This window comes from Phocoena sinus, chromosome 2, assembly GCF_008692025.1.
Source record: "Phocoena sinus isolate mPhoSin1 chromosome 2, mPhoSin1.pri, whole genome shotgun sequence".
NCBI classification, from domain to species: Eukaryota; Metazoa; Chordata; class Mammalia; order Artiodactyla; family Phocoenidae; genus Phocoena; species Phocoena sinus.
This window is the reverse complement of record NC_045764.1, coordinates 84641504-84656346: the sequence shown is the minus strand read 5'-3', so window position 1 is coordinate 84656346 and position 14843 is coordinate 84641504. Positions and strand designations below refer to the sequence as shown.

Sequence of the window (14843 nt, the reverse complement as noted above, 5' to 3'; positions counted from 1 at the left end):
ATATGCCAAGCACTGTGCTGAGCACTGTACATACATCATCTCAGGTAATCTAAACATTCAGGGAGCTGTTACAATTTCAGCACCATTTTACAGATGACGAAACTGAGGCTCAGAGCAGTTCCAAGGGTTGCCCATAAGAGTTATGCTTCATAGAGTCATGTGTTCTCCCAAATGGTGTGTGTTTCCTGGGAAATGAGTCAGAAACAAGGAGTCCTTAGACTCTCTCTTGATCCATGAACTCACTGACCCTCATAGAACATTCTTCAGCTGGTGAAGAAAAGAATCTCCCTAAACCAAAGCACAGTAAAGGGTACACACTAATCCAATCAGCTAGAGTAGTCGCTTTCAGCCTTTTCAATCTAGGGAGAATGTCACAGGGCTTGTCTAGGGAGCGTCATTTCCCATCTAGACCTCAGAATCACAGACAGTGGCAGCAAGCTCTCAGAATGGTCTCAGTCTCGCCCCAAAGCAATCTGCTGACAATGTCATAAATCTTGCTCTGTTTTCCACTCTCAGGTCTTGGTTTAGTGTTCCAGCATCTTAAAGACTGCTCTAGAGCTACTAAGTGGCCTATGAATAGTAAAATATCTACTAAAAACTAATATTGGACAATTACCAGGGAAACAAAATAAATTTCCCTCTGAGATTAATTTAATCACACTAATTTTTTTTTCTCCAGTGTGTTTAGATGCATACAATATAAAAGACTTTTAAATCGTTCCAGATAAAGTGTTAACTTTTCTATTGTGACTTCTGAAAAAGAACTAAAAATGCTCTTAAAATTATACAGAGGGAGACAGATCTAGTATACGTCTTCTCCAGAGAGATAAGAGGTAAAACAAAAGAAAGGCATAGAAAAGAAAAAAGACGTCAAATATATTTCAGTGGGACTTTCACAGGGCATCCCTAATGATTTGTTTGTCTGCTAGTTCTGCTTTTCCAAAGTTCTTCTATGCCTCCCCCTTGAAAGTCTGCTATCTGCTGGGGAGCAGGCCCTCAGCTTTGGCTCATTGCTTCATCTCAGTCTAGGGCTTCAGAGGCCTTGGACGACCAAAGTGGGCATTTCTTTGAGTTGATGTGGGGCTGGCTTGCTGAACTACAAGGGCGCCTTTGGATAACTTAGGGCATACAAACTGCTTTGTTTATTAGGACTAAAAATTAGACCATGTAGCACAATCTGGGAACTAGGCCAAATTTCAGGCAGGACCTCAGCATTTATGACAATAACAAAGGCACAGTGGAAAAGTCCAGTTAATGAGGAAAGGCACCCATAAAGAATTTCCCAAAGACTCAAGGGGTTATAATAACATACTACATATAGTCTAATCCTTCCTAAGACTCTACCTCTTATACTAGGGTTCTACACAAATAACACCAGCTCTGGGGAAGTATGCAATTTTCTCCTGAACCCCTGAGGATCCGATGAGAAATGTGTGCAGCTCTGAGTTCTCACCCTCTGCAGGATGCTGGGGCAACTGGGACCCCTGGCCAACTCATGGAGGTGTCCTCCTCCAACATTCTAGGCTTTCCTGGCCTCCAGCCCATTCTCATTCAGGGTAGGATGATAAATCTAAATTTAGATAAACCCACACTACTTGGCTTTGTGATTCTGTTGTTGTTGTTGAGTGGCGTTTGTTTGGGAATAAAGGTATTGAAGGGAAAGAACAGAGGACAAGTTGGGAAAGAGGGAAGGAAAATTGTCTACATGGAATGGGGGAAGAGAGAGGCTTTAAAACCATCTTCTATCATTAAAACACAATAACAATAATTTATAAATAAATGGAAGTGTCAATCTTTTATTTTTTGTGATATTTAATGAATTTTCATCAAATTTGCAAGTTTTGCTTAGGATGGCTTACGTTAAAATAAAGACTACCCTAAATTTGCTTCTAGTAATTGGCAATGGGATTCCCTAACGACATACATAAAAGTAGGCAGGTGTCCTCTGTAGGGGCTGACAAATAGATTCATTAAGAAGCTCAAGCGAGTGCTGAGCAGAGCAAGAGCTGCCAAGATGTGAACAGAGAAAACGCACAGTGGTTTCAAATGTGAGAAGGGTAAGCTGGGACGAAGTGAGACAGTGGCATGGACATACATACACTACCAAACATAAAATAGATGGCTAGTGGGAAGCAGCCGCATAGCACGGGGAGATCAGCTCGGTGCTTTGTGACCGCCTAGAGGGGTGGGATAGGGAAAGTGGGAGGGAGACACAAGAGGGAGGAGATATGGGGATATATGTATATGTATAGCTGATTCACTTTGTGATACAGCAGAAACTAACACACCATTGTAAAGCAATTATACTCCAATAAAGATGTTATTTTTAAAAAACCCCAAAAAACTCACAAGGACAGATACACTAAGTTTCTGAACTGATTTGCAACTGAGCTGCTTCTCAGAGGAGCAATTCCAAGAACCAGGCTCCAGGGCAAGTTACAGTGGGCATTTATTTATTTAGTAGTTAATGATCTACCTGTGCATCCTAGCTGGGGAGGCCAGCTAGGAACTGTACAACAGGGTACAAAGCTGCTTTGAAACAAAGCAGACCAGATCCTTTCCCCTGCTTCCTGAATAAATGAATGGATGAATGAATGAGGGGCTCCCAGCTGCAGCACCCGTACCTTCTCCAACATCTCATCCAACATCCTTCAAATTCCTCTTCCACATTCCTCCTCCTGATTCACTCCACCTGGGGTAAGTGTTCAAAAGCAAAGGTCACCCAGACCCTTATACAAATGTGCTGGTTTGGGGGAGGAAGAAGCCAGAGAGGTTGATGGATTTGGCAGAACAGAATCAGGAGGCATTTCATGAGAATGGAAGACTGTGCTCTGTGTCCCTCCCATGGAGGGTCACCAGCGGCACCAGAAATAGGACAAGGAATTTGAAGGGAATAAAGGAGGAAAAACCTAAAGGTGTGACTACGGCATGTAGCCTGAAGCCTTTTTGGGAAACCGGTTTTCCCAAAATGGTTACTGTTTATAACAACAAAGGATATCAAACCCATTTCAGATATTATCTTCCCTCAATAGTCCCTTCCAGTGAGATGATTTGTTTATATACTCAGTAAGGAAAGTGACATCTAGAAAGTCAGAAAACACTTGTATAGGCCATGCCAGAGTCAAGGCCCATGGCACAACGCAGGCTTCCAGGAAACTTTGTGGCTCCACACAAAGCCCCCAGGGGCCTGTGGTTTAGCTCCTTGAAGGTTGATATGAATGAGTCTTATCTACCTCTCTGTACCTCACTCCTGTGCCAGGAGCAGAGCAATTCCTCAGTAATTTTTGTCCCTAGTAATTTAATTTGTAATAATACTTTTAAATTTTTAATAATAGTTGTGTTTTTTAAATAAATGCATGAATAAATGAACAAATAAGAAGTTCACTGTTGCAATGATCCAGAGAAACCTACTAAAAAAAAAGTTCACACCTATTAGTATATGCCTGGCAATGTGCTAGGCATGGGGTAGGGGTTGAAGCAGGATACAGATGCATCACTTTGTGTTAAACACTGTTCTCTGGCCACTGTCCTCCATTGTACAACCCTAATACGCAGGGAAAACAACACATTAATTTCTAACATGTCAATGTGAAGAGGATATCCTTCCTATGAGAAAGATCTTGGAAACAAGAAAGCACCAGGCAACTAGGCAGACATGGGGAGTAAGATTTGGGCAAGCAAGCTTGAAAGCAGGAGATGTGACACAGTCCACCCATAACTAGCTTCAGCTGAAAGCACTTCACTTACCATTAGCATATAATTGAGGAAAGGGCTTATCACAACCTACAGTGCTAATCACTGCGAATTCAAACTGGATTTTGCATTTGTGACAAAGCCCCACAGTTTCCCTGAAAATGCCATTGAAATAAGACAAGTTTCTGTTGCAAAATTACAACATAAAATACTTTCAACATATGCCTTCTTACTCATGACAGACACACACAACCATTTTGACAGGAGCTATTGTAAAGAAGAAGGAAGAGGCAGAGAACAGAAGGAAAGGGAGGGAGGAAGGCAGACATGCCATAAAGGAGTCACATATGGAAGAGGACAAATCAAACCTCAAACTTCAGATGCAGAGACTAACAAGGAAAAGCCTCTTTGCCTACCTTGTTTCAGGAAATCTTCAAGAGCTTCTTGAAGACCTTTTCCCCCCAAATCTAAGTCATATTCACCATAAGGAAACAACAATCCAATTAATAAGGACTGGGTAAATGCTAACTGTCCCAGAAGATAACTGAAAAAGGGAGGGCTTGGAGTCCTGAATCTGAAAGGTGGCTCTACATTTTACCAACTAAGTGGCCTTGGAAAAAAATTTTAGTCCCGCCAATCTTCAGTTTCCCCATCTGTAAAATGTGAATAATAATAGTTACCATGCAGAGTTGGGAAGATCATATGAGGTAATGCATATAAAAGCACTGGCACTGGGCTTCCCTGGTGGCGCAGTGGTTGGGAGTCCGCCTGCCGATGCGGGGGGCGCGGGTTCGTGCCCCAGTCCGGGGGGATCCTGCGTGCCGCGGAGCGGCTGGGCCTGTGGGCCGTGGTCACTGGGCCTGCGCGTCCGGAGCCTGGGCTCCGCGGTGGGAGGGGCCACGGCAATGAGAGGCCCGCGTACCGCAAAAAAATAAATAAATAAAAGAAAGGTATAAAAGCACTGGCACTGTGCTTCCTAATTAAATACTTTTCTCCCTCCTCACCTCTTTGCTCTTGCCAGAATCTTCAGGGCACTCCTAACTGAAATAAGAATAGAGGATCTGTCCAGTGCTTCTGAAACTCAAATGTGTATATGAATCATTTGGGTTCAAATGCAGATTCTGACTCAGTAGTTTTGTGATGTGGCCTGAGGTTCTGAATTTCTAACAAGCTCCAGGGGAGAAGATGATGCTTGTTAGAGGCCCGCTTTTCAAGAAGCAAAGTATTAAATAGCCTCTAAGAGTTTTGATAAATACAAATTTCTATGATATAAGAAAGGTACATGTATTTTTCAAAAGGCTGTGCAAATAATTTAGTGAAATTCGTACATATCCAAAAAAGTCCCATTTGTCCACTATAGATGGGGAACCTTGTGAGCTACTTGATTTCACTAGTAGACTAGAGCGGAATCAACATCAGAGCTAAAACACTGAAATGCCTTACACCACTGCTTAGACTATAGAAAGAATATGTCCTTTTGACTCAGCTGAAGACATTTTTCTAGATTTCTCATTCAATCCTTAGAAAAATACATTGGATGAAAATAAAAATCAGAGATTCTTCATGCATTTTCAGTTAAAGCTCTGGCAAATAAAAAGATCAGATCAAGCCTTAAGTTGGAAAACAAAAGACCGCGGAAGAAATTCCACAGGTATGTGGAGGCACGGGGGAGCATGGCAGGAAGAGAAGGGGAAGAGGGCAGGAGGAACCCTTTTTTAAAAATGAAAAAATGCAAAAAACCTGACCATTTGCACAGGAAATAACATATAGGTCCTGTATAGGTTCAGGAATTTATTTATAATTATTTGCTCATAAAGCATAAATTCAGAACTATTCCTAATGTCAAAATACTTTAGTTATTTTTAATAATCACACATATAAAATTCACATTCGAACTAAACAAACAAAAAAAATTCAACTGCCTTTCATACTCAAAACATTCAATTCCAGAAAAACCTAGAACTTTCGAAGGAGCACATCATTTTCTTCAGTCAGTTTAGGTTTAGATGGACTTAAAGGGGACTGGTACTGGGCTTTCTGAGTAGCCAATGGTTTCACACATCCAGACAAGGGTTCAAAGTGCAGTGCAAATTAGTAAGTTTCCAAATCAAGTTAGACCATTTTTATACTATATAAATGCAACATGGTATATTTTTCAAAAGACATTTATTAACAACATGAACAAGTTTTTTAAAAAGAATTTATCTCACAAAGCACCGAGCTGATCTCCCTGTGCCATGCGGCTGCGTCCCACTAGCTATCTATTTTACCTTTGGGAGTGTATATAAGTAAGTCCATGCCACTCTCTCACTTCGTCTCAGCTTGCCCTTCCCCCTCCCCGTGTCCTTAAGTCCATTCTCTACGTCTGCCTCTTTATTCCTGTCCCACCCCTAGGTTCTTCATAACCATTTTGGGGGTATTTTTTGTTTTTTTTTTTTTAGATTCCATATATATGTGTTAGGCATAGGGAGGGTGGGAGGGAGACACAAGAGGGACGGGATATGGGGATATATGTATATGTATAGCTGATTCACTTTGTTATAAAGCAGAAACTAACACACCACTGTGAAGCAATTATACTCCAATAAAGGTGTTAAAAAAAGAAAAAGAATTTATCACTTATTAGAAAATTATCTCCCTTACCCAGATATAGTGAAAACATTAATTGTAAGTCTAACACCATTCAATTTTATACTTAATATTACAATGTCTTGTACTGTTATTTCATTTCTGTATATAAAATAGTCTCAAGGGGATAGCAAATCTCTGAGGAGCTAAGACCCTTCCTTATACTTTTTTAAGTCTCTATAGGATTTAACAAAGTGATAAACAATTCCTAATCCCTCAATACAAGCCAGATAAACCCAATTTTTTTAATGCAAAATAATACATGAGGGAAATGCAATTCCATTTATCAGAACAAACAGGAGCTAATATAATGGTTAGTAATTCACAACACAAACAAGTAATTTCCAGTACATAACTTTGAGAAGCACATTTGCCAAAGAAAGATAGGCTCTAGCATAAATATAGATTTTTCACATTTTTTAGCATAACATCTTTGTGCAGTTCATTAACTTTTCCGTATCAGAGAGTGAGGGAGAAGAAAAGAAATCAAACATTCCTTTAGCTTATTTTCTCACCTAGAAAAGTCTGAGCAGTGCTTTCTCTGCCAGACATTATGAAGTCCAGCCCATTTGTGCTCCTAAACTCACAAATGTCTTGCTTGTAACAATGGCGTTTTTGTGGCATTTGGCCTACAAGAGTGTTTAAAATATTGCAGCACAGGACTTTGTGGTTTGCAAGAATCACAGAAACATGACTTGGAAAGGAATCTTCAAAGTTCAATTATTCATTCCATCCTCCTGCTTCCATATAAAAGTTATCTAAACCAGCAGTATAATAGATTTAATATTTTTTAAAAGGCTCTCTGCTTTTTAAGATAGAGAGCAATAATATAGCATAATTAAACAAAACTTGGGTTGGCAGCCAGGACAAGGACAGTTAATTATAGAAATTGGAAACTAGTTAAGGTAACAAGACATAATTATTAATGGCCCAATGGCAACCTGTTGGGAGGTATGATACGGCACATGACTCTGTCCTCAACTGTGTTGTGCTCAATACTTTAATTAAGAGCTTATATTGGTGACTCTTAACCTGGTTGCTCATTAGAACCACATGGGGAGTTTTTTTTTTTAATACCAATGCCTGGACTCCACCCCCCAGAGCCTCTATTTTGATTGGCCCATTGGTTTAGAATTCAGTGACGATGCAGAAGACATGTTCGTAAGCCCACACGTGGCACAGCAGAGTAAGGCCTGTTCTATGACAAGCAAGATGCAGAGATAAATGTGGCACAGTCCTGATCATTAATAATGAAAATGAGATTAATAGGAGATTAATAGGAGTCAACAATCACCAGAGAGCCAGAGCAATCTTGGGCTACATTAATAATCCTTCTACTTCAAGCTGATCAAATAACTTTTGGAATATTGCTTGACTTTGGAGCAACCCACTTTAAGAAATGATAGCAGAGCTGAAGCTTTTTGAAAAGAAAGGGAATTGGAGATGATTGTTCTGGAGACTAGTCTACTCAGTGAGCCAAACATCAGAAGGGTTGTCACATGAAATAGGAGACACACTTGCTCTGCTTTGGCCTCAGGAGAAAAATTAACCCAATGGCTAATAAAGCAAAAGAAGATCAATTTGGATCAAACGATGGACAAACTGTCTAATCAAAACTATGCAAAGACAGAAAAGGCCCTTTTCAGAAGTGGTGTGTTTTCCTCCTCTAGAGGGATACAAACACAGACTGGATATGTCATCACTAAAGACTCTGTGGAGAGAAGTTGATGGAAAAGATTTAAAGGATAATTCTACGCTGAGATTCTATGATGAACTTCAGCTAACTTCCTTACTGTACCAGTCAGGCTTTCCCATTTGTATAAAACAAGTCCTCTTCCATGAACTTTTGGGCTATTGGGACAGAATGATGTCACCACCTGCAGCATATCTAGATTGTACCTGGACAGCCACATCTATAATGAGGTGACCTTGATTCACAGCAAACTTTACAACCAAAGAGCACATGTAAAACCCAGAACAACTAGGGCTGCTAGAGATGTCAAATCAGGGTATCAGCAAGTAGAAATTTAGATCACCGATCTAGATATAAGAACCTGATTGCTGTTCTGTGCTTCAAAGAAAAGTCTCTCACCATTCAAGCCAGAACATTCTTACCCGTTCTTATAACTACAACCCTTCCTACATGCACATAAACATGCAACACACATTTATATATATGGCCCCTAATCAACTCCTAGCATCATTTTTAAATTACCTCCAGATTTAACTTTAATGCCTAAATAGTTTACTTTTGTAAGACACTGCATATAGAAAGTCAGATATAAAATTCAACAGTAACCTGAGCACAGGTTTTATAATAGTAGACATGAATTTGAGACTACATTGTTAACACAAATGATTTGATTAATCTTTCCACTACAGAACATAAAATGTGAGAGTTACTATCTTTTAATAATATGATCACAGAAACAAACTAACTGGTTCAGTAAAGAAAATTACAAAACAGGGTTAAAAACCTTGATACCGTTGGGGTTGTGGTTTTTCCATTAAGCTCTCAACTGTTACTGAACTTGCCCAATGTTATCCACGTGATTGATTTATGGATTACTTTCATAAACCATTTGCCAACAAAGGAAACGGCAGTTGTAGTTCTTGCTTCACACAGGTTACTTTCCTTCCTGCTCCATCTTTACATTTCTCAGTCTTAGTTTAAATCTGTCCCACCACAGTGAGGCTACAGCAGAGCTCCAAAATTCTAACACCAATATTAGCTTATCTTAACTCTTTTAATGCCAATTACACATTGTTTGGAAACTTTTAAATTTTATATCATTGCAATGAATAAAGTAAAAGTAAAATAAATCAATAAATAAACCTAATCTACATGGCTTTACTTGAAACTTACTTCACAGAGCAGATGGAATGGAGCTGGTTTATGAAGATGCTTAAATTATCTCAAGCCTGGAACAGGTAAATGACAAACACTTCAGAGTTTTAGAGCTTAACTGGATTTTTTAATTACCTTAATGTGCCATTTTAGAACGTTTAGGAATAGGAATTCAGAGGCTAAAACAAAAGATTAAAACAGATCAACCAAATTAAGGAAACAAAAAAATCAGACAAATGCTTAGCCAAAGAATAACACTATTTAAATAAATCAGATGTTAAAAAGATAAAACATTCATACTTTTAAAGTCCTGAATCCAGAATGAAAATGAATTTGAGATGTCCAAAAATTATCTTTTCTCTTCAAGTAATTATTTATAAAGAAAGATAAAAATCTGTGTCATGTAGAACGTAGAATAACTTACACGATATTAACAGCACACAAAACAGAAGACATTTCAATGTTTGCTAAAAAGCCATTGCTACTATAGTAACGCTGCAATACAAACAAAACATGCAACAACCAACAACCAGAAACCGATAACAAACGCAAGTTACTGGCACTTTCCACAACTAATTCCAGCTTGGTCACAGAGTTTGTCATCATCTGTACTCTGGTTGGTGCAGAAATTGCTTTGATTATCAGGCTTCTTGGTGAGGAGCTACAGCATGTTGGCAGTGCAACTATGCTGCTCATGAAATAAAGAAAGAGAAATCCAAATTTTCCATCGGACCAAGGATTAAAGCAGGACTAGGATGTGTCCCAGCATGTGGATATTCCAAGAGTCTCCCAAAGAAAATGTTTAGAGTTTTACCTTCCCACAGGCTTTTTGTACTTGGATAGTCAAAATGTCAGAAAATTGATTCAAAAATGCTTCACTTCATTTCAATGAGCCTGAAAGCTTAAATACTATTTCTCTTTTTTACTGCAAATTATTAATTAAGGGAGCTATACCCCACTCCCTTCTTTTTTTGCATGTTTTTTCCCCTGCCCTCTGACTTCCAAACCCCGGACTTTTAAAAAAAATTTAAACTGCTTTCTTCAGGTCCTCCAACTGCTTCCTTCTGACTTAAAGATGTTTTGCCTTAGCTCATGAGCGCCTACCATCAGATATGGTTTCCCGCCTCCTGTTCCCTGAGGGGCTCCACCCTGCACCCCACCCCACCCCAGCCTTCGTCTCACCCTTTCTCTGCTTTCCTCAGCTCTCCACTGCTTCTTGGGCTCCCTCCCTCCACCTTTAACTGTGGGGGAGTTTCTACCGCCACACCTTTCAGCCGCCTGCCTTCAGTTCTATTTTTTCTCCTAGTGTTAAGCATCTCCTTCCAATGGATATCCCTAATCTACAACTCTAACCCCACCCAAGCTACATTCCATATTAACCTGGGCATTTCAATTTGGATATCGAATCTATTTAATCCCAAGTGCTAATAACATCCTTTTTCACTCTGTTGACTACTCAGCTCCTGAGAGCCTATTACCCCATATTCAAATTCTTTTTTTAAACAGGTCTCACCTACCTGAACTATCGTTTCCCATGACACACCCTAATTCCCATGAATTAGGTTGGACTTCGGGACTTTGCTCCTGTCTCTGTTCCTAACATTGGTGGTACAAATAAACAAACGAGGCTCGAATCATTTCCCTTTTCCTCTGGTGACACTTCCTCAAATACTTCACTCACCCTTCACTCCCCTAACAGTTACAGGCCACATCACACAAGTAAAATTTAGCATTACCTTTTCAGTACTACCTACTGTCAAATTCGTTCTTATGTCCTGGTCTTCTCTTCTGGAGTAGATTATACATGCTCCTTGAAGGTGGAAAGCAAAATTTATACCTGCTTTTTTAATAATCCTGGTATCACTCAACACATTGCCAGTCTAAGCAACAGGGCCTTCTAGCATGCAGTTTGGGGCCCACCTAAATATACCCTGCCCATCCCAGTTTCCTCATGTGTTTCTACTCCTTTGAGCTTCACATTCTTTTTGTTCATGGCCTCAAAACCTCTTTGGAAAGTGATTAAGTCAACAAACACACATGTTACTAGGCATAGAGCAGGCACATTGTGAATATACTGAATTTTAAAAATCATTTCTATTAAAAAAAAGGGACTAGGACTCATTGATTCACCCACACACACAGGAATACAGGTTTTACTGTTATGCCAGTCTGGTCTCAGAGAAACACAGACACATCATTACAATGTGGGTCTAAAGAGGTCCAGTGACTGTCCAAGCTCACACACCCAGAATGATGGTGGCCATAATTTTTTACTGCACTCAAACCACTGATTCTGAGTTAAAAGAGAAGTGACTGTGGAAACATAGAAAGCCCCATTTAAGTGGGTGGGAGGGGCTCATGCCACTTGGTGGCATCATTGTAACACTGACTGCTAAGAATCAGCCATATTGCCACATTGAATGAACACTTTTTGGAAAACCCAAATGGTCATTGTTCTACCAATCACAAAAATCATAAAAGCAACAAGAGCTCCCATCCAATAACCATAATATCAACAAGCCATCTCAAGATTCAAGGAATAAATTAAAGTGTTCGAATCACAGTTTTTGAATGGAAAGCTTTCTTTAAAATCATCCAAAACTACTTGGTTAAATTTTCACCAACTTATATAAGCCTGTACACTTCCTGAAATAGGATCAATAATTCAGCTCAGGAAAATGCCCTTTAGAAACTTCCCATCTATATTCGTGCATGAAATACATTCAGACAGAAGTTGTTAAGCGTTCACGTTTACTGAACTTTCTGAGTTTGAGGCAGGATAAGTTTCTCAGCACTCAGACAAGTTCATCCCCCTTCTCAAATTCTGTTAGAGTTCAAGAGAATTGAATGGGGGTAGGGTATGCCTGTGCTGATGTGAGACATAAAAATAACAGGAGCCAGTGGGAACCGATGTTTTCCAACATTTCTTTATTTTTTAATACAGTTGGAAAATAGCTGTAACTAATCCAACACTTTTTCTGACATTTTTTGACATCGACACATTTTAATACAACTGTTTTCAGTACTTCTACCATTCACTCTGAACTCCTTTTAATGGGGATCATGAGTGGCTGTCTGGCTCGCTCTCACGTTTTTCTAACATTATTAACATATTTTAATACAACTGTTCTCATTACTTCTATTATTCATTCCTATCATTAACCAGAAAACTTTGAACTCCTTTCTAATGAGAATAATAATTCTAGCATTCAGCTCACTCCTCCTTCACTCTCCAATCTCACTTTGTGTTACATATCTTGGCAGTCTGAAATCCCACTTGTTTTATGTTTTCCACCTTCCAGTTTTCACAATACCATGTGTCATTTCCCAATTAATTTCATTTAGAATCATTAACCTTGTCTTTTGTGTTCTAAACACTTTATCTTTTAAAAGCACTTTTGATCATTTTTTAAGCCTGTGCTATGTCCTATAAAGTGCTTTGAAGCTTAAGGGTCTGTTGATAAATTAATGTCCTCTAGGTATTGAAATATCTTCCTTCAGCCTTCAAAGAGAAAAGTTTGCTTGGCCAGTCTTTGTGTTTGTGGAAATCATACCAGTTATCTGAGCTTTGTGTAAATTTTTCTCCCAAGTTCTCATCTATAAACGCTAAGGGTAAAATTTAAGGTCATTCTAAGCCTCACATTTGTAAAATTTTATATCTCCTCTATCTGCCTTTGTCTTCTGAGTATAAAAACTTTACCAGCAGGTATGTACGAGAAGGAAAGGAGATTCAGAGGATTTGTTTGGGGGGTTTTTTGTTGTTGCGGTTTGTCTTTCAAGATTGGTCAAAAGAACAGCAGGATATCGTGGAAACAAAACAGGCTTTGAATCTGGCCAGTCTAAATTAGAATTCTACCTATTAGCAGTGTGACCTCAGACAAGTTACTAAATGGAACTCCACCTCAACTCTCTGGGTTTTGTGGAAGATTAGTTATATGTGTAAAGTACCTGGTACACAGCTAGACTCACAGCTGTAAGAATGGGAACCATTATCCAGCTGTGTGACCCTGAGTAAATCACTTAAGAGAGATCTCTGTGTATCAATGTATTCATATACAAAAGTGAGATAAGTAAAGTGCTCTCTTCATAGAGTTATGAGATTAAATTAGTTTAATATAATACAGTGCTTAGAACCCTGCCTTTCAGATGGTAAGCACTATATATGTGTAAGCTACTATTATTATTATAACTAACTTTGTTATTATCAGCACTGTTAACCATGTATCTGTCAATATCCACACTGAGAGTGTCAGAAATATTTCCTGAACTCATCTAATGCTTTGCACAGAGTAGGTAATCAAGAAGTATCTCATCAAATCATTATCATTGCCATAGTGCTTATTCGGCAGGTGCAGGGGGCTGTTCTCTACAACCACAGTTGTTTACACTGTTAATCTTCTTGCTTTGGGTGCATTTGTATCTCTGCTATTGCATTCCCTGCATAATTCGTCAGCAACTTCCACACCTTCAGTATCACAGATCTGCTAGCTTTTCAGCATGATATCTGCTGCAAAAAGTTTACAACTTTAGTCAACTTCTCAGTATCTTCCGAACATTATTTTCACTGATATCTTACTTTATCCAGTACTTTATAGGGAATCTAAAATTTATCGTGCATACTTGCCCACAGCCATGTTAGGTTAAAGAAAAAATCCATATAAAAAGTTTAGCATAGAGCCTGGTACATAGTAAGCATCTAATACATATTAGCTAGTCTTACTATTATCAAATATTTATATAAATTATTTCATTTAACCCTTTGGCAGATAATCCTATAAGGAAAATTCCCCATTTCACAGGTAAAATTAGTGATATGCAGAAAAATAAATAAATCAAGATCACAAGTTAGCAAACGAGAAAGAGAAAAGATTCAAACTGTGGTCTATCTTATCCCCAAACACTCTTTCCACTACATTTGAGGAAACTTCACCATTTCTCCTTTCATCTTTTTTATAATTTTCAGTTTATTCCCATCTCCTCTTCAGCCTTACGGGGGAAGACTACTTCATCAATTATTATAAGCATTCGCGCTGAGATCTGTTGGGGTTTCTTCAAATCCACTTCCATTTGCAGTAATACCCTTTAAACTAGGCAAGACTGAGCAAAAGACCCGTGGGTTCTGCCTTTCTTAAAAGGATAGTCCACGTAGGACATGCTCAAAAATCCTTAAATATCAGATAGATATAGATTCAAATCCCATCTCTATAAAGACTAGCTCATAGAGTCATTGTGTGTTACTCTACTTCAGTCTGTTCAGTAACTCTATGAAATAGGTACTTTTAATATCCCCAATTTGTATCTGAATAGGCTGGGGCTGAGGAGGGTTCCACAGCTCAGTGTCTGGCCAGACATCCCGTTGGGAGTTCCCAAATCAACACACCACCAGCCAGGTCTAGTGGGGACCCTTGCTCATTCTAGGAGGGCCTGGCTCATACCCTCTGAGCCACGGTAGGGGTCATTAGACCTGAGATACGCATGCCCCTCTCTGCTCTGCACCTTCCCTTTCTCAACTTTTGCTGTCATTCTTGGTTTTGCCAGCCCATAATGGGTTTTGGTTTTTTCCTTAGTGTGTTTTAACTCCAAGATAAAGCTGCCTTATTCCGTCTGCTGTAGCTCCAGAATATTGTTCCACTGCCTTGTCATTGTTAGGAAGCCCAACAGAAAACCCAGCCCC

At 39.2% G+C, this 14843-nt stretch overlaps 1 protein-coding gene across 10 annotated transcripts in view; it reads right to left on the bottom strand.

Annotated features, from left to right (window-relative positions):
* The window catches only part of ATP8B4 (ATPase phospholipid transporting 8B4 (putative)), a 305179-nt gene that overhangs the window by 206353 nt on the left and 83983 nt on the right, over positions 1-14843 (bottom strand). Inside the window, exon 1 of one of the 10 annotated variants that reach the window (XM_032624354.1) lies at positions 10687-10788. The exons of the other annotated variants lie outside the window; for them this stretch is intronic. The gene's annotated coding sequence lies outside the window, so the exon portion shown is untranslated. Of the gene's footprint in view, positions 1-10686; positions 10789-14843 lie in introns of those variants that run through there. 10 annotated transcript variants of the gene reach the window in all.